The sequence below is a fragment of the Crocuta crocuta genome, unplaced genomic scaffold (genome assembly GCF_008692635.1).
Source record: "Crocuta crocuta isolate KB4526 unplaced genomic scaffold, BGI_CrCroc_1.0 scaffold126, whole genome shotgun sequence".
Lineage (NCBI taxonomy): Eukaryota > Metazoa > Chordata > Mammalia > Carnivora > Hyaenidae > Crocuta > Crocuta crocuta.
In genome coordinates this window covers 1740239-1758720 of record NW_027531000.1, presented here as the reverse complement: position 1 = coordinate 1758720, position 18482 = coordinate 1740239, and the positions used below count along the sequence as shown (strand labels likewise).

The 18482-nt window shown below is 37.7% G+C and overlaps 1 pseudogene; it reads left to right on the top strand.

Annotated features, from left to right (window-relative positions):
- Positions 1 to 2429: 2429 nt before the first annotated feature.
- LOC144236969 (large ribosomal subunit protein eL21 pseudogene) lies at positions 2430 to 2906 on the top strand (annotated as a pseudogene).
- The last annotated feature ends 15576 nt before the right edge of the window (positions 2907 to 18482 follow it).

Below are 18482 nucleotides of genomic sequence, written 5' to 3'. Positions count from 1 at the left end.
TTAATTTCAGGCTCTTCAGGAGAAGACACTGCAGACAATGGGAACAACATAGGCTGAATTTGGAAAGACCAACCCTGAGATGACCTGATGCAGTAAATCTGAAATGAAGCCCAGGAAATTGTACTGTTAACAACCACCCCAAGAAATATTAATGCAAGTGATTAAAAACTTTTTGAGAAGGTCAGAAACAACATGGTACTTTGAAACAGTTCAGATGTGGTCATCCTGGAAATGTTGGACAATATGTTCAGGTATTTACATAGTACCTTCCATAGTACCTCAGGTATTTACATAGCACCATTTATATAACTAATTCAAGTCATGATGATTATGTATCTGCTGTGTATAAGCATGGGAGCCTCATGCGGGAGCTCTAGAGATAGACCTTGGATAGAGAAGTTCCAAATGAGTGGCACACAGAAGGAATATATCACAAGATGTGTAACATTAAAGAAAGGCTTTCTGGGTTCCAAGATGGTGAAGTGGGACTTGTGGAAAGGGTACAATAGGGAACATGAGGGTACAAGCAGTTCCAGTAATAGAGATTTGTAATTTCACAGTTTGCATGGAATCTATGTTAGGCTACTTCCTAGTTGTGACATTCAGCAAGTTGTAGGACTTTACTTTGTTTTAGTTTCTTCATGTGCAAAACGGAAATGATAATTATTTCAACTTTGGAAGACTAATGTGAAAAGCATATGATGTGATCTATCAAGTAAAGCATGTATGGGTTGTGGCACACATTAAGTGCTTTAAAAATTTACTGAACAAAAAAAAATGAAAACTAATTGTTATTTCTTTTCTCTCTACAGCTCCTGACCTCAATAAATAGTTTTCTAATCAATGACTTGATATCTAGCAATAATCTCTAAAAAAGCTTATATGTTACCATGGAACCATGGGTCTCTTCAAGGGACTTTATGAGATCATTTGATTCCAGCTCTATATTTTGCAGTAGGCAGAATACGATGGAAAGGACACATGTTTGGGGTTAGATTACCTAAATTGGAATTCTAGTTCACTATTTACTAGCTGCGTAACCTTGAACATGCTTCTCAAACTCTTTAGGCTTGGTTTATACAATAATACAATGAAAGTCTAACTCTTAGAATTGTCAAAGGGTCTATTGACTCATTCACTCAAAAAAATGTGAACTGAGTACAGTTGACCCTAAACAGTGTAAGGGTTAGGGGTGCTAACACCCCATAGAGTTGAAAGTCCATGTATACTTTTGACTCCCCCAAAACCACTAACTAGAAGCCATTGACACATATTTTTGTTATTTGTATTACATACTGGATTCTCACAATAAAGGAAGAGAGAAAAAAGAAAGTGTTATTAAGGCAATCATAAGGAAGAGAAAATACAGTTACTATCCTGTACTTATTGGAAAAAAAATCACATGTAATCGGACCTGCACAGTTCAAACTCATGTTGTTCAAAGTTCAGCTGTATTTGCCAAATGTGAGAAACTGGTCCAGGAGCTGAAAACTAGCAGTGAACAAAAATGAGACACCCTTACCTTCATCTACCTTACATATAAAAGATAGCTATATTATTTCTCTAGAGACGTGTAACAAGCTTCTATACACCTGGCTTAAAACAGAATTTATTTTCTCAGCCTGGAGGCTAGAACGCTGAAGTAAAGGTACCCTAGGACCGTGCTCCCACCAAAATCTCTGGTGAAGAATCCTTCCTTGGTTCTAGCTTCTGGGAATCATTGTGTTCCTCGGTTTACAGACCTATCACTCCAATCTCTGTCTCCACTGTCACATGGCATTCTCCTAATGTGTATGAATCCAAATTTCTCTCATATTATAAGGTCAATAGATTTAGGGCCCATTCTAATCCAGTGTGACCTTATCTTAACCTTATTACATTTGAAAAGAACCTATTATAAGATCACATTAACATGTACCAGGGGTTAGGATTTCATCTTATCTCTTGGGGGGACTAACTCAATCCACAACAGTTACTAATGAACAACTTGGCCACATAATTTTTCATAGGCCATCCTAAGATCAAGCTTCCAAGATGCCCTCCGTAAATGATAGCTAATATGGGGTGACATATGTTGCTCACATTTTTCAGGTAAGGTCAGTGAATTTTGCATTGTTCACCAAAGATCACAAACCTAATATAATGAAATTAGAAATCTGATCAAATACAAAGAAGGCTCTCTATAAACAATAGTGTCTCCCAAAATTGGTTATTTATATGCATTATGGCTTCTAAAAAATTTAGGTATTAAGAGGACAATCTTTAATTTTAATAAGTATGTATTTAACATGCTTAAGAAGAAATATTACCAGCACTTAAAACCCACAATTTCACAGATAGCATTTCTTTCAATGTGTTTTATACAGAGTTGTCATTTAAAACAATTAGGGATTTGCCTTTCAGCCAGTACCATCATCTTGTAATTCATCAAAATGACCAGTACAAAGGGCAAGAGGAGAGGCACCCCTCTTTCTAGGCCTTTTATAAAACATGGAGTTGTTTCTTTGGCCACTTACATGGGAATCTACAGGAAAGATGATACTGTAGACAAAGGAATGGGCACTGTTCAGAAAGGGATGCTCTACAAAGGTTACCATGGCAAAACCGGAAGAGTCTACAATGTTACCCAGCATGCTGTTGGCATTGTTGTAAACAAACAAGCTAAGGGCAAGATTCTTGCCAAGAGAGCTAATGTACACATTGAGCATATTAAGCACTCAAAGAGCCGAGACAGCTTCATGAAATGTGTGATGGAAAATGATCAGAAAAAAAAGGAAGCCAAAGAGGAAGGTACTTGGGTTAAACTGAAGCACCAGCCTGCCCCACCCAGAGAGGCACACTTTGTAAGAACCAATGCCAAGGGGTCTGAGCTACTGCGAGCCATTCCTTATGAATCCATGGCGTGATAGGTGTTAAAATAAATAAATAAAAGATCTCAAGACTGTGAAAGTGGACAATTAAGCACGTAAGTGAATCAATTGATTTAAAAAATGACAAAAGAGTTGGTAAGTGGCTGCGGCAAAGAATACTGCAGTGGTACTGGGTGATTCAAGTTTCAGACATGTCATACTCCCACATGATATTTCTTTCTTCATTCTGTCAAAGCAACTAGCTTTGCTGGCTGTATGTCTTCACATGGATCCAATTTGCAAAAGAAAATTTCCCAGTTGGGGCATTGAACCTAAAGATGCAATTTGTGTCTTTACGTCAGCTGCCTTTAAACTGATGATCAACTCCTCTCAAAACCAAATCTTAAATACTCCTAAAGCTCAGTGTCAAAGCTTAATGATTAAACTACAATAATCAAGACAGTTTGGTAATGGCATATGACGGTACACATAAATTAGAGGGAAAGAGTTAGGAATCCAGAAGAACTCATACATTTATGGTCAACTGATTTTCAACAAGGGTACCAAGATAATTCAATTAGAAAAGGATGGCCTTTTCAACAAATGGTACTAGGGCAATTCGATGTCCATACGCAAAAGAATGAAGTTGGACACCACTTCATCTCATATACAAAAATTAACTCATCATATATAAGAAAAGAGTATGTTATCCTGGGTGTGTGTGTGTGCGTGTGTGAGTATCTATACACAAATATATCATTCCATTCTGGGAGTTCTCTTTTTGCTTTCTTGATGGTATCCTTTGATATGTTGTTTTTTTTTTTCTCCACTTTGGTTGCGTGTGCTTTAGGTATCTTAACTAAGAAACCATTGCCTAATAGAAGGTCATGAAAATTTAGACCAGTGTTTCCCTCCAAATTTTAGTTCTTATATTTAGGGGTTTTTTTTATATATATTTTAGTGAATTTTTAAATATAACATTCTCTCAAATTTTGTTTATCTCAGAGGGTCTTAATTTCTCAACTTTTTGAGATATTTATTTTGATGGATATTTTGAGATAATAGTTTTGATGGAATTTATTGCTTGATAGTCTTTTTGTCTGGACACATTGAATACATCACTACACTGTTTCTAGCCTACATGGCATCTGAGGAGAAATCTGTGATTAATATTATTGATAATCTCTTTAAATCATCCTTAAATGATGAGTCATTTAAATGCTGCTTTCAAGGTTCTCTGTTTGTGTCTGCCTTTCAATGGTTTATGTTTTACCTAGGTGTGAATCTCTTTGAGGGTATCCTACTTGGAGCTTATTGAACTTCCTGGATTGTATATAAATGTTTTCCACTAAATTTGGGAGTTTTAGCCATTATTTCTTCAGCTACTCTTTCCATTTTTACATTCTTCACTCCTTATGTGATTCTCATTGTGTGTATGTTAATACACTTGTATGTCCCGTGGGTCTCTAAGGCTGTTTACTTTCCTTTCTTCCTTTTTGTTTCTGTTCCTCAGACTGGATAATCTGCATTGAACCACCTTTAGATTAAATGATTCTTTCTTTCACCTGTTCAATTCTTCCACTGAGCCCTTCTGGTGAATTTTAAAATTTCAGTTATTGTACATTTTGACTCCAGAATTTCTATTTGGTTCTATTTTTTTTATTACCTCTATATCTTTTTTTTTTTTTTTACAAATAGTTTATTGTCAAATTANGGCACACAAACGCACAGGCTGATTCAACTAACATGCAAAGCAAGAGAGAAAATGAAAAGGTTAAGAGAAAAGACGGAGGATGGAGGGCGAATAATCGAGAGTATAAAATACATAAAAGGGTCAAAAAGGAGAAAAGATAAGGAAAAAAGAAGAAAACCGATGGACNTGCACCTCGCTTTTTTGGGCGTGTAAACTCCCCGTACTGGGGGCGCAGCCAAAGTTGGTTGCACTCTTCAACTCAGGCCAGTCCCAGTCTCCAAATCCTCGTCCGCGTGCCCCGCTGAAAGTGCCTTAGACCCAGCTTCCCAGGCAACCCCCTCGGGGCAATTCCAGGCCTCCCGCCTTGCTCTGGGGGCAGAGTCAGAATTGCTGCTTCCTTCTCTGGGTCAGGCTGGCGAGCATGGGCGTGGAGCCCGCTGGAGTGAGAAAAACCAGGTCCGNATGCCCCGAGCAGAGGTTTTTCCCCCCGAGTGGAGGTTTTTCTGTTTCAGACTCTCTTTTTCCCCTCTCACTCCCCGTAGAGAGTAGATGGGGATCGCCTCCAACCCTGGAGTCTCCGATCCCGGCCTGATTTTATCTTCCCCAGTTCGCACTCACGTTAGAAGGCTTTCTCAGTGGATTCTGCATCCTTTTTCTCCCAATCTCTCAGGTTTTGTAAGGTTTCCAATGGCTTCAGATCTTTTCCGTGTGATGTATGGGCGCGAGTGGAAGTACAGAGCTCCTTACTTCTCCGCCATCTTATATTACCTCTATATCTTTATTGGTAGTCTCTACCTGGTGAGAAATTGTTCTTCTATTCACAAATATGGTTTCCTTCAGTTTTTTAACTTATTTAAAATAATCAGTTTAAAATGTTTATCTACTTAGTCTGGCATGTGGAGCTCCTCAGGGAGTTTAATCTATCACTCCTTTCTTGTGTTTGAGCTAAACCCTTTTTTACAAGTGCACTCCTTCACCCTCATCACTAATTTAACCCCACCCCCCTCCCATCTGGAAACCATCAGTTTGTTCTCTATAGTTAAGAGTGCATCTTGGCTTGCCTTTCTCTTTTTACCCTTTGTTTGCTTATTTTGTCTTTTAAATTCCACATATGAGTGAAATCATATAGTTTTTGTCTTTCTCAGACTGACTTATTTCACTCAGCATACTACTCTCTAGTTCCATCATTGTTTTTCTAAGTGGCAAAGTTTCATTCTTTTTCATGGCTGAGTAATATTGCATTGTATATATACCACATCTTCTTTATCCATTCATCAGTGGATGGAGCTGAGCTATAATTAATTGAGTTGATGAGCTAGACATTCTTATTTCTTTGCACGTCTCATAATTTTGGTTGAAAACTTGACATTAAAATAATATATTGCAGAACCTCTGAAAATCATAACCTCCCCCCGCCCCCGGACTTGTTATTATTGCTGGCTAGTATTTGTCTAGTAATGTTTCTGAATGTATTCTATAAAATCTGTATTCTTTTCCTTATTTGGCCATCAAATTTCTGCTTAGTAGGCTTAGTGATTGCTAACTTGGAAACCAAGAGGCATTCTAGTCTTTGCTAAAGAGCTCCATGTGCATGTTGGGGCACATTCTAATACTCAGTCAGCAGTTGACAACTTTACCTTAGTCTTCACTTCATGCTTCAAAGGAACATCAAGATCAGCCAGAGGAAAGAGGTTAGGACTTTAACTCAGGTCTTTCTTAAGCATTCATGCAGCTCTGGGAATGTACACAGCCCTACATATGTGCATGTCTTCCTAAATTCTCAGAAATTTGTGAGAGTTTTCTAAAGCCTTAAAGGGACTCCTCATTTCCCAGCTCTTTCTATTACGCTTTTTTAGGTAGCCTATTGTTTGCTGCAACTATTGTCTATTGCCTCAGGTAATCACAAAATTAAACAATCACCCCTACACATTTTTGACAAATATCCCAGGAAAAAGTCTTCATGAAGGCTTTCTTCAGTGGGTGAGCTCTCAGTCAGGTCAAATAACAACAGCTTTACTACTGGAGTTATCTTAGAAACTACCAATCAGGTAAAATAATGCTAATTCTCTAGGAATGTGGCTTTGAAGCAGCTCCAGCCACATTCTGTCCCCTTATTCTCTCAAGATGATGGTCTGCTGGTTTTCAATGTTATTGTGGAGCTATGCAGAGGGAGATGGGAATGGTGTAAGTTAAAATATAATAGAGCTTGCTCTTCTTATGAAGATTTACCTGTTTTTCTTGGATGATAATTCTCCAGATTGCTGCAAGCTTTTAAAATTCTGAAAAAGTGTATTTAGATAATGTTTTCCAGTTTTCTCACTGCTTAGATAAAGAAAAGAACTTTCCAAAGTCCTTATTCTTTTTCAATGATGTCACCTCTATCCTTCTTTCTTTGTCTATAAGTGCAAGGTTGGCTTCTCACCAGCACTATGCTAATTCTTTCCTCTTTTTTTCCTTTTATATTCTCTCCCTTATTTTAACTCTGGAAAATACAAAGTATCATAGTTGGGTAAAGACACCAGTGTCAGATTTGGTAAGTGCTGAGAAGATGAGGATCATTGAAGGCTAAGACATGTTTTATTAATTTTGTCCCATCCCAAATGGTGATTACTCCACTTAACCATGTTGTTATTACACTAAAATAAAGCTGTCTACTAAAGTACACACATTAAATGATATCCATATCCTGATGATAAGAAGAAAATACATAATGAGATCATCACAGATGCTAACGTTGATTCCTTTCCAATCACATCAAGAAACATGGTTCCTCAGAGTATCCTCACCTCACCAATAACCCACCTTTCAACTTTTACTCCAATTCACCTTCACCTGGGAATCATTTTTCCATAGAAACATTACTGTTATTGTTTCAATCAATTGGTGAATGTTACTAAATATAAGAAATAGTCAAATATCAAAGATCCCTCAAGATCTTAATACTGGGCAGTAAGCTAGGTTCCCTCACTAGCTAAGTGACTCATTTTTTCACCTTATCTGACAAAATTGAATATTATCACCTGTTATGAACTTTTGAGGTCATGAGTGCATAACTCCCATTGTGAATTTTGAGTAGCAAAGACCAATACTTTTATACAAACTTCAGAGACTTTTACAAATGTTTTCTAGAATATGAAATAGCAAGTGATTCATAAGAGCAAAAGTAGAATTCACCAGCTGTTTCATATGCCCTTTCCCATCAGGCTTGACCTTTTCTTCATTGCTTCCCCAAATTCCAAATTCTTTCCTGCCTGAGGGAAGGAAAAGCATTTTCTCCTGCCAGCAACAGACAAGATGCTGCAGAAGCAACAGCTGGCCAGAAGTGATTCTACCTTCCCATGGAGCAAGCCAAGTCATAGACGTGGATCATTATGTTTCTAGGTGAAAATCCCAGACTGGTAATTCTTTGGGCTCTTTTTAACTTCTTTTATTTGATGAATATTTAGCATACCATCTCTCTATCCTCAAAGGTCTAACATTTTGTGTAACATAACCAGAGATATATCTGACCAAACAGAATGAAAATTATTTTGTCTGACTCTACAGCATCAGTATTAATACAAAGCCCATACCACAGTACCTTACTGCAATTGACCCACTAAAACATACACAAATTAAGAATGGTTATGGTTCTGAGGTCTCACTGGCAGTTGGGAAATGGGAATTTTTATTTTAGCATAAGAAATATTTTCTAGGTGGATACCTAGTGTTCGAAATTTGACCAGTTTTTGGTCACTTTAAAGAATTTATTTACCACTTATTATCTAAATATTTATGATTAAGGAATTTTGAAATTTTGGGGCTTTTTAACCATAGGGTTAAAGTGTGAACAAAATTCATTTGTTTTTTTCATTTAAAAAAAATTTTTAATGCTTGTTTATTTTTGAGAAAGAGATGGAGCGTGAGCAGGGGAGGATCAGAAGGGGAGGGAGATACAGACTCCAAAGCAGGCTCCAGACTCCAAACTGTCATCATAGAGACTGATGCAGGACTTGAACCCTTGAACCAGGAGATCCTGACCTGAGCCGAGGTCAGACGCTTAACCAACTGAGCCACCCAGGTGCCCCTCATTGTTTTGTTTTGTTGTTTTGTTTTGTTTTGTTTTGTAACCATTGTGTTCAGTGAGGGAACCTAGCCAATGATCCAACCAGGGAGCAGCTCAGCATTTCCCGACTGCTCAGTGAGACTATTTTGACCTGCCAAAGACAAAGGCACCAGTGTAAGTGGTGACTGCTCCACTGGACACATTTGCCTGTCTCTATATATGGTCAGAAACATCTGGCAGGGACAGAAACTTACAGCCGCCTTGCTCACAGTTGCAGACTGTTCCTGAATGATCTGAATTGAGGAGGAAACACAAACCAATGTCCTAGCCACTTATTTTAATTCAACAGGGAGATAAGGAAGTAATGACCTTGCTTCTAATGTGAATTCCAAGAAAGGAGATGAATAAATTGCCTCTACTCTATCCAGACCACTATTAATTTATACAAATACTGGTCAGTTAAATTAGATTACACTTGTAAAGTGCTTGGCACCAGGGCCTGACACATAGTAAGGCTTACAGTAAATCTTAGTGGCAATTAATAATAAATCATATTCTGAACTACTTAATGATATTTTGCGTGCATTTAACATTTCAACAGAGAAAATAACCTTAGTGCAAAGACACCAACATAAAGTATACCTTTCAACACATCAGGTACCATGTAATATCTCACATGTCTGGAGAGGATAGGTGTTCTGCTTTTGTACATGTATGAACATCATATGTGGCTGTGTTTGGCAAAGTTAGAAAGAATACCAGCAAGTATAGAGGTGAGGGGTTGAAAGGCATGTGATCATCTAATTAAAGTGATATGTGACATACCTGTTACTTATCTCCTTTGTGGGCAGTGTATACCAATGAACCAATAGCATTTCAATCTTTGAACAACTGTGGATTAAGCAATGACCTACTACTTTGTCTCAATATCCTTTGTGTAAGAGCCCCAAGTTAATTTCTGCTTTGAGATTCATTTCAGAAAAATCATGGTCTTTGTAGATCAATATATCTGTTTTCTATTTTCAGAAATTGCTTGAGTCACTTGTTATCTTTCTTTTGTTGCTTTAACAGCTTTATTGTTATACCTAAGTTTATCACCCAGGTGGGTAGAATCTGCTCAACCAATGTATGGAATGCTAAAAACATCAACTCCTTCTGCCTTCTCCATATGGTTTGGAGATGTCTTACCCTACCCAGTTTTGGAAATTGCCTTCGTATATAAAGGTATAAAGAATGGCGTAAAATAGCATCTATAAGAGAATAATGTAGTATAATGGTAAGTTGTGCTGTTTGTGTTTAGAAAACCACTTCTATCAGTTACTTGCCTCTTTAGTTTATCCATGTCCATTCTTTGTCTTTGCTGCTGCAGTTTGCCAGGTCAAGATGCCTGTCACCACCCAACCCCCCTCCCCCATCTAAGCCAGGTCAAGTTCCATATCTTTGGCAGGTCTTTAACCTATAACCTATAAACAGCTCATGTCAATTACTATATCTCTGTCCCTCCATTGAGAGAGAATTACTTGGGAAAACATGTGACTCTAGGGGTCTCATCAAAGCAAAGTGCTTTAGTGCCTAGTATATGTGGGGGAACACTGAAGAAAAGAAAATCTCGCCTCATTAATCCTGAGACTTTCTGGTGGCCATGCTGATACACAAAAGAAAGAAGTTGCTGGAAATTTAATAGTGACCCTGTCTCATTGAGTCAACACTCTTGTGAGGGATACCAATGAGTCAATGAGTCATAATAACTGCTAACAGCAAATAAATACAGGGAGCTATGGGACCATTCAGCGGGAGCGCTGACCCAGTTTACGGAAGATCTGTCAAAGAAAACAACATCATATGGATTTTCTGTCACCTGTTCTTCACGGGTTAAATTAAAGATGTTACATTTTTATCCTCAAACTGAGTGCACAGTGAGTAATAATGTTGACACCTAGCCATAGGTATTATCATTATAACTCTAAAACTGTAGCTTTTCCTTAAAATTTCCACCCAACAAGATGTCATAGCCCATTCTATTTTAATAGCTAAGTTTGCATTATTCATGATTATTGCCTCAAAAACATAGATTATCACAGCTGCTCAGCCATGATATATATAGTTTCCAACCCCACCACCCACTCCCAATCAGAATTTTGGCCATGGCCCCAGTTGGTACTGAGAGAGAACACATAAACGTTAAATACTATAACAATCTGTGGTAGAAGAGGAAAAAAATTAGCAACCAACAGTGCTGCAAAATTGTAACCAGGAAAACAAAAATATCTCATCCAAGTACCTATTTTTAAAAAATGATATATTCTGACACAGCAATTCTTTGATAGGTTTAGTAAACCCATCAAAAAGCTGATGGAATGGACTCAATAAAACCTTCCTTTTATGACTCTTTTGCTGAGAAACTAGTAGAGTTGGTCAGGATTTGCACAGAAGATTAATTATCAGAAACCAATGAAGGACAACATGAATTTCATATATGTATAATTTGCTAGGCAGATAACCTATTAATTCTCTCTATATATGGATATATGTTTTGACTACATATGAATTGTAAGAACTGAACATTTTCAACCCTTAGTTAAAATTTTGAAACAAAAGACCAATAATATTAGATTGTTCACTATCTGCTTTTGGAAGTTTTTCCCAACCCATTTGTCCTTTGGTTGTTAAGTACAAAAGATTTTGTGAGGAATTACACGGCAAGAGATCCAGGATGAAAGTTGTCAAGCTGTCCTTCAAACCACCCTTATAAAGAATGATTTCAGAATGAAAAACGTAAGAAAAAAAAACCCAAAACCCTAAAATAGAATTATGGTGAAGCTTTCCTTGACTAAGTTTTCAATGTGGATGCATATTTGAGACCTAATCGACAAGACTAGGGCTGATGAAATGTGGTAGCCAGCCTCCAAGAGAGTCCTTAGTCCTTAGTGATTCTTACCTTCTGTATTTATATCCTTGTGTAGTGCCTTCCTACAATGATAGGACTAGCCTTTTAAACCAACAGGATAATGCAAAATAAAGGAGTGTGGCTTCTGAAGTTAAAAAAAAAATGTTGTGGCTTCTGACTTGCTTTCTTTTGGATAGGTCAGTCTAGGGAAAGCTAATCACCATTCTATGAAAACACTGGAAGAGACCTCTGAAGAAGACCAAGTGGGAAGGAACTGAAGCTTCTCACTAATAGCTAACACCAGCTGGCCAGCCATGTCAGTGAACCACATTGGAAGCAAATCCTCCAGATTCAGCCAAGCCTACCAACACAGATATGTTGATTATGACCTCATGAGATGCCCTGCACTAGAACTACTCAGCAAGGCCACTCAGGGGATTCCAGATAGACAGAAGCCATGAAATAATAAATGATTATTGTTATTTCAAGCCACAATGGCTTAACGTAATTTGTTATGCTATGTTATATAACTAATTCACTAGGCAGAAACCTACTAAAGTCTTTTTTCTCTAGACTTTAAAGCTATTATTTATTTAACAATAAAGTGAATAGGTTTCTAAATATTCATCAGTACTGATTACAATTAAGAAGTGAGGCCCATAATATTTTTCCAGTTGTCTACACATGTCAATCTTGAGATGTAATGGATTCCTAAGACTGAAGGCATCTGTGCTTCACATATCCAGTACACCAGGTGCATAGAGGATAAATTGCCCATCTACTCTATTTCCATGGAATTGTTTGTAAAAAGATGCTCATACTGGGGCGCCTGGGTGGCTCAGTCAGTTAAGCGTCTGACTTCGGCTCAGGTCATGATCTCATGGTTCATGGGTTCGAGCCCTGTGTCAGGCTATGTGCTGACTGCCAGCTCAGAGCCTGGAGCCTATTTCAGATTCTGTGTCTCCCTCTCTTTCTGACCCTCCCCTGCTCACGCTGTCTCTCTCTCTCTCTCAGAAATAAATAAAACATTAAAAAAAAAAAAAGATGCTCATACTTTTCCACGCATGCAGTATGTCTCTCTACCTTGACCTTCATAGAATTATTAATTAGAAAAATTGATAAAGATCATAAATATCCTCAAATTGAACCCCTCTTCAACATTCCATATGTAAGTTCTTCAAGCTAAGTGGTAACATTTTCAGTGACAGGAATTCATTATTTATCACAATCCACTGAAAAACTCAAGCAAATTTATTCAAACAAAATCTCTCTCTCCCTCTAAATTCCAAATACTAGCCTTAGACACTGAGTTAGTCATATGCCACTCCAGGCAGTCTTTCAGATAGCTGCAGAAAATAGCATCTTCTATCTGAGATCTCACTTACATAGGATGACAGTATCCAGCTCTGACTATTTCCCATAAGACCCGATTGATCCCCTGATATCCATGATGCTTTCCTCTGAACTTGCCCCAGTTTCTCTTCAATCAGAGCCCATGAACCAGCAGCCTACAAGCCTTTGGATGCTGTTTTGTTCTGTTGTTTTGTTTTCAGATATTTGTTTCTGGATACTTTTAGATGTAGCTTGCCATCTTCAGTCACCACAAATCCCACAACTTCTTGCTGTTGTATAGCTCAGTTCCCATCACACATTCTTACCTATCTGACTCACGTCTCCCCAAACACAATATTATTGACTTGGGGGTTAAAAGTGCTGCTTCTCCTATTCCATATGTCACAGGTGAGATAATTCAGAAGGCTGCTCATGGTTATTACCAAGAGAAAATCAGGGTTTCATCAACCTTCTTGCCTCTTTTGTAAACATATCAAGTTAGTATCTACTAAGCATCTCCTGAATGTCTCAGATGAGGAGTTGTGTTAATAATACAGAAGATGGGGTGCCTAGGTGGCTCAGTCAGTTGAATGTCTGACTCTTGATTTCAGCTGGGGTCATGGTCTCATGGTTTATAAGATCCAGCCCTGGGTAGGGCTCTGCACCGACAGCACAGAGCCTGCTTGTGCTTGTGATTCTCCCTCTCCCTCTCTCTCCCTCCCCCACTCATGCCCTCTCTCTCTACTTCTCAAAATAAAATAAATAAACATTTAAAAAATAATAATACAGAAGATGGAACAACAGTCAGTTCACTCCACAAGGCCAGGACCTGTACCTCTTATCCACCTACCATTCTCCCTGCATGAACCTAGCACATAATAATTACTCAGCACACATGATTAAAGGGAAGACAGCAGAAAAGTATGTGAAGACTACAACCCCCAAATCTCAATGGGCAGAAGATAAGCAATAACTGCTTGGGAAATCTAAACGGGAAAGATGTCTACCCCTTCATATATCCAAGGGGAGGAGACATATAATGGGGTTAAATTCCTCACTGGGCAATTGTTAGTCTGTTGGGTCTACCCCATGAGATTCTTGGGAGAATGACCACTTTGGGGGTGCTTAACCAGTGCCTGGCAACAGCTAACTCTGATTTTGCTTCCCTGTGTTGGCAACCTTAAGGACTAGAAGACATTTTTTTGTTGTTTACTGCATGATTTAGTAATGGTATAAATTTTAGAGAGTTAGATCTAAGGTCTTTTTACCTTTCTCTTAAGGAAAAAGTTATAGTGGGTCAAAAAACGTAGGCAGTGAGTTGTTCTCAGTAAGAAATATTAAAGGGAAATAAATAATCCATGGCACCCCTCAAGAGGTCTATCTTTATTGTTTGTTTCATGGTACACACATCCTTGCAAGCCTCAAGTAGAATATTTACTTCTCTAAATATCAGCCGAAGGGGGGACAAAAAACAGCACACAATAGCACTCGACTTTTAATTCCACTGACAGCTAGAACACTATTAAACTGTACTTCAAGTCTTTGAAGGGCTAAAAAGTTCACTCAGAAAATGGAATATGGCCATGTATCCAATTTAATAGCTAATGCAGTTCCCTCTCTCTCCAGTTGAGAAGAACATTCAGACTATAGTGGAGTGGGGTTGGAAGTTTTCAAGATCCAACACAAAGTAGCAAGTCTTTTGGACCAGTTAAGAAGAATGTGGAAAACATAACCTCTTCCAATTTCATTGTCTTTATCCAATCATATTAGACATTCTTGAGAGGCAGTAGAAATTATTAGTTAATAGTACAGGTTTTCTCTGCAGTCAGAGAGACCTCAGCTTGCCAACTAGTCTGAAGACTAAAAACCATTATCTTGGTTCAGACACCTGACTTCTGTGACACTCAGTTCTGTCATCTAAAAATGGAAGTGATAGGGGTGCCTGGGTGGCTCAGTCAGTTGGACATCTGACTTTGGCTCAGGTCATGATCTCATAGTTCGTGGGTTCGAACCCCACGTCAGGCTCTGTGCTGACAGCTAGCTCAGAGCCTGGAGCGTGCTTCAGATTCTGTATCTCCCTCTCTCTCTGACCCTCCCTGCTCATGCTGTCTCTCTCTCTCTCTGAGGAAATAAATTAAAAAAAACATTTAAAAAAATGGAAGTGATAGTAGTACTTACCTCATAAAGTTCTTTTTCTTTTTTTTTTTTACATTTATTCATTTTTGAAAGAGCGAGAGAGAGACAGAGCAAGAGTGGGGAAGGAGCAGAGAGAAAGGGAGACATAGAATCTGAAGAAGTCTCCAGGCTCTGAGCTGTCAGGACAGAGCCTGGCATGAGGCTCAAACCCACAGACTGTGAGATCATGACCTGATCCAAAGTTGAACGCTTAACTGATGGAGCCACCCAGGTGCTCAACTCATAAAATTCTTAAAAGAGTAAATGAAATGATATATGGTAATCATTATAACTCTGAGTTCTCTATTGAGAGCTTACTATGTGCCAGGCTCAAAGCTAAGGGGGAACATTGGGGTACCCTATTGATGCTTACAATGGTGTTTCCCTTTACAACTTTATGGAGAATACTCAAGAAGAAGCAAATTTGAGGGAAAATAATACTCAATTTCATTTATAACAGGTTGAGTTTGAAATATCAGCAGGCCACTGGAGGAGAAAACATGGTCTCCACATCTCTGAGCCACATCCCCAGGTGCTCTTTGGATAAAACCACCCAAGAATTTTAGACTATTCTCACGTGCCAATAAATGCCTTAGGAATGAGTTACCATTGTAAATGTAACTTGACAATACTGTATGTAGTGGCTCAAAGTCTTTACCTAGGGCTATTTAAACAGCTACATTATAGAAGCTGTGCTTGTTGTCATAAACCTTCTATCTTTTTTCTCCCCTCCTGAGGAGATTTTAATCCAAATCATGCTGATATCATTCTTGGATTTTTGATGCCTCTGAAAATTGTTATCAGAATTAATCTTAAAGGAATTCTCCACTTTTTTACCTTGTCATATTAGATTTTCATTTTCATTTTGTCTTTTTCACATTAGCTCTCTCTGCTCACCTTGGTACAACCACTATATCATAAGGTGTCTTTTATGATGGACTTGAAGCAAACCAAAACAAAATAACACAAAACCCTCTTTACTCTGTGAAAAGAGTATGGAGAAGGATTTCTAATGCTAGCTGGAGTCCAGCAGGTTGAACCTGACATATCCATACTATTTCTAACATCCAGTATACAGTAACTGACATACTGTCTACATCCAGCTGCAATATGAAACATTTGCACCTTCATCCATCCAGTGCCTTAGTTCTCAGGCCATGAAAGAAAATGCACAGCACAAGAAATATTAGCAACTTAGAAGTGACAATTTATACCATCTAGAAAAGACATGTAGTTATATAATAAGATGTCAGGCCCTCCCTTATTTTGAAAATCAAACTTTCTGTACAAAGTGATATTCAGTTTCTGCAGCTGGAAATGGTTAACCAAAACCAGATTTTACTATCAGGTTTCTAAGTCATTCCTGTGCAAGTTGAATGCTGTATAATTGGATATGGCTATACTCTCCTATGATATTAAATACACATTCCTTTGTTATATTCCTGATACAAGAAATGAAGCAGAAAGATACATCAAGAATGATGAAGAGAAATTTTCTATTCACCAAAAATTTTCATGGGAAATGTGAAAAGCCAATAGATGTTCATATGGAAAGAATTATTTCCGTTTTCTATAGGATCACAAGGAAGTAGGTTCACAGCTATATAAAAGGACTAAAATTATTTAAAATAGTTAACCACATAGCTCACTAGATATTGAGAAATAAAACTATGAAGGGGTTATAAACAGGTACTGGATGCAAAGTTTAACCATTAGAGTTATATATAGAACATATCAAAGTCCTTTATAAACTTAGAATGAAAACAAATGCCTAGGAGTTTGTTTATAAACTGTGGATTTCAGAGAACAATATTTACCATGAAGGACTATTATAGGTTGGTTATATATATTTTAGAGATTTACATGGACTTCTAAATGTTTTAATGGCTCATTCCCTAATAACAGGTGGAAAAGAGAATCTGACAAATCTTGACTTATTTTTAAAAATTTTTTTTTCTAAAACGATTATTTGTAAAATTTTTCTAGGATCATTTTCCCAAAAATTACATCATGGGCCACATCCTTCCTTCCTGTAAGCTCAGTGGATAGTAGCAGGGTTTGATTCCCAGTCCCATCTAAGTTTGATTCTATAGCTTCTTAACTTTGTAACCTTTGACTCATTACTTAAATTCTCTGACTCTCAGTTTCCTAATCTGTAAAATGAGGATTGAAATTATCTTAGAATAAGAGCATTGACAATGTTTTAATAAGGTAGATCAACTCCTTTTTCTTTTCTTTTCTTTTTTTTTTTAAATGCAATTTGAAGATTAATTCTAAGACTTTCTTTTCACCTTCTGGCATGGTTTCAAGCTTATGTTCTTGAACTGGAAGAAAAGGTATCTTTTTGTGGTTGCTATTAATTTATGTTATGAGTTTGACTCCTTCCTGTCAACTGTGAAAGAATAAGAAAAGAAAACATTTGCAAAAAGAATAAGAAGGCAGAGGAAGAGGAACCAGCAGAGGGATCAAAGGAAAGTGGAAGATTTTTTTTTAAAGCTCTAGGAGGTTAGAATCTGATCCTAGGAACAACTGCCTTAAAAGATTGAAGATCATCTACTCAGAAAGTTCCCAAACTCATGGGACCATCACTTGGAGTGTCATTGTTCACATAGAGTAGTGGGTCATATAGATGATCTATCACTCTTATCACTAATTACCCAGCCATCATTGAAGGAAGAACCTGTAAGGTGAACTTCCCTTGAAAGCCTAAAGAACTAAGCATCACCTATAAACACCTAGCAGGAGTGATATGTATTTATAGTAAAACACTTGGTAGATTTCAACACATTTGGCCCAGTGACACTCCATGAACATACCTCTCAATTTCTTAGGAATCTGTATGTTCCTCAAATGATAATGAGACTTTGGACATTAATTAGGGTGATGATGGAGTAGCTATTGGTGCTTGCAGGGCAGGTGGGGTAAAGTTCAACTGAATAAACCCAAGATTTTCATGCTGGATCATTGATTACATATTGCATATTAATTCCCACCTTACTGGGTTCTTGGGTTAAATAAAGTGACTATGTGAAGTTCTTGGCATTGCAAGGGTTCAAAATGGTAGCTACTTACATGGTCATTATCACAGCGGCAGTGCCTCCTTGTGTTATGAGGACATTAGGTAGCTTCAGCAGAGATAGGAGAAGGAGGGATGAATGGTGGAGTACAGTCTGGAACTTTATAAAACGTAGTCTTGGTCATTGGAAGCTGCCAGAAAATACAGGAGAGAACAAGGGTCATTATAAGAAAAGCTGTCTCAGAATTTTACATTTCTTTGACCTGGAAATAAATGAGATTATCTAATTCCAGTTATTCATATGCAATCACCTCTAACTAGAGATACACAAACACCAATGAGAAGTTAAGTTCCTACAGATATGTTTTCAATAACTGATTAACTACAATAAGGGGTATGATATATACTCCTGATTTTCACTAGCCCAGGGCTGAAGATTTTGCTCTCGAGAGTCAATGCCATTGAAAAGACTTTTTTGTTTTTGT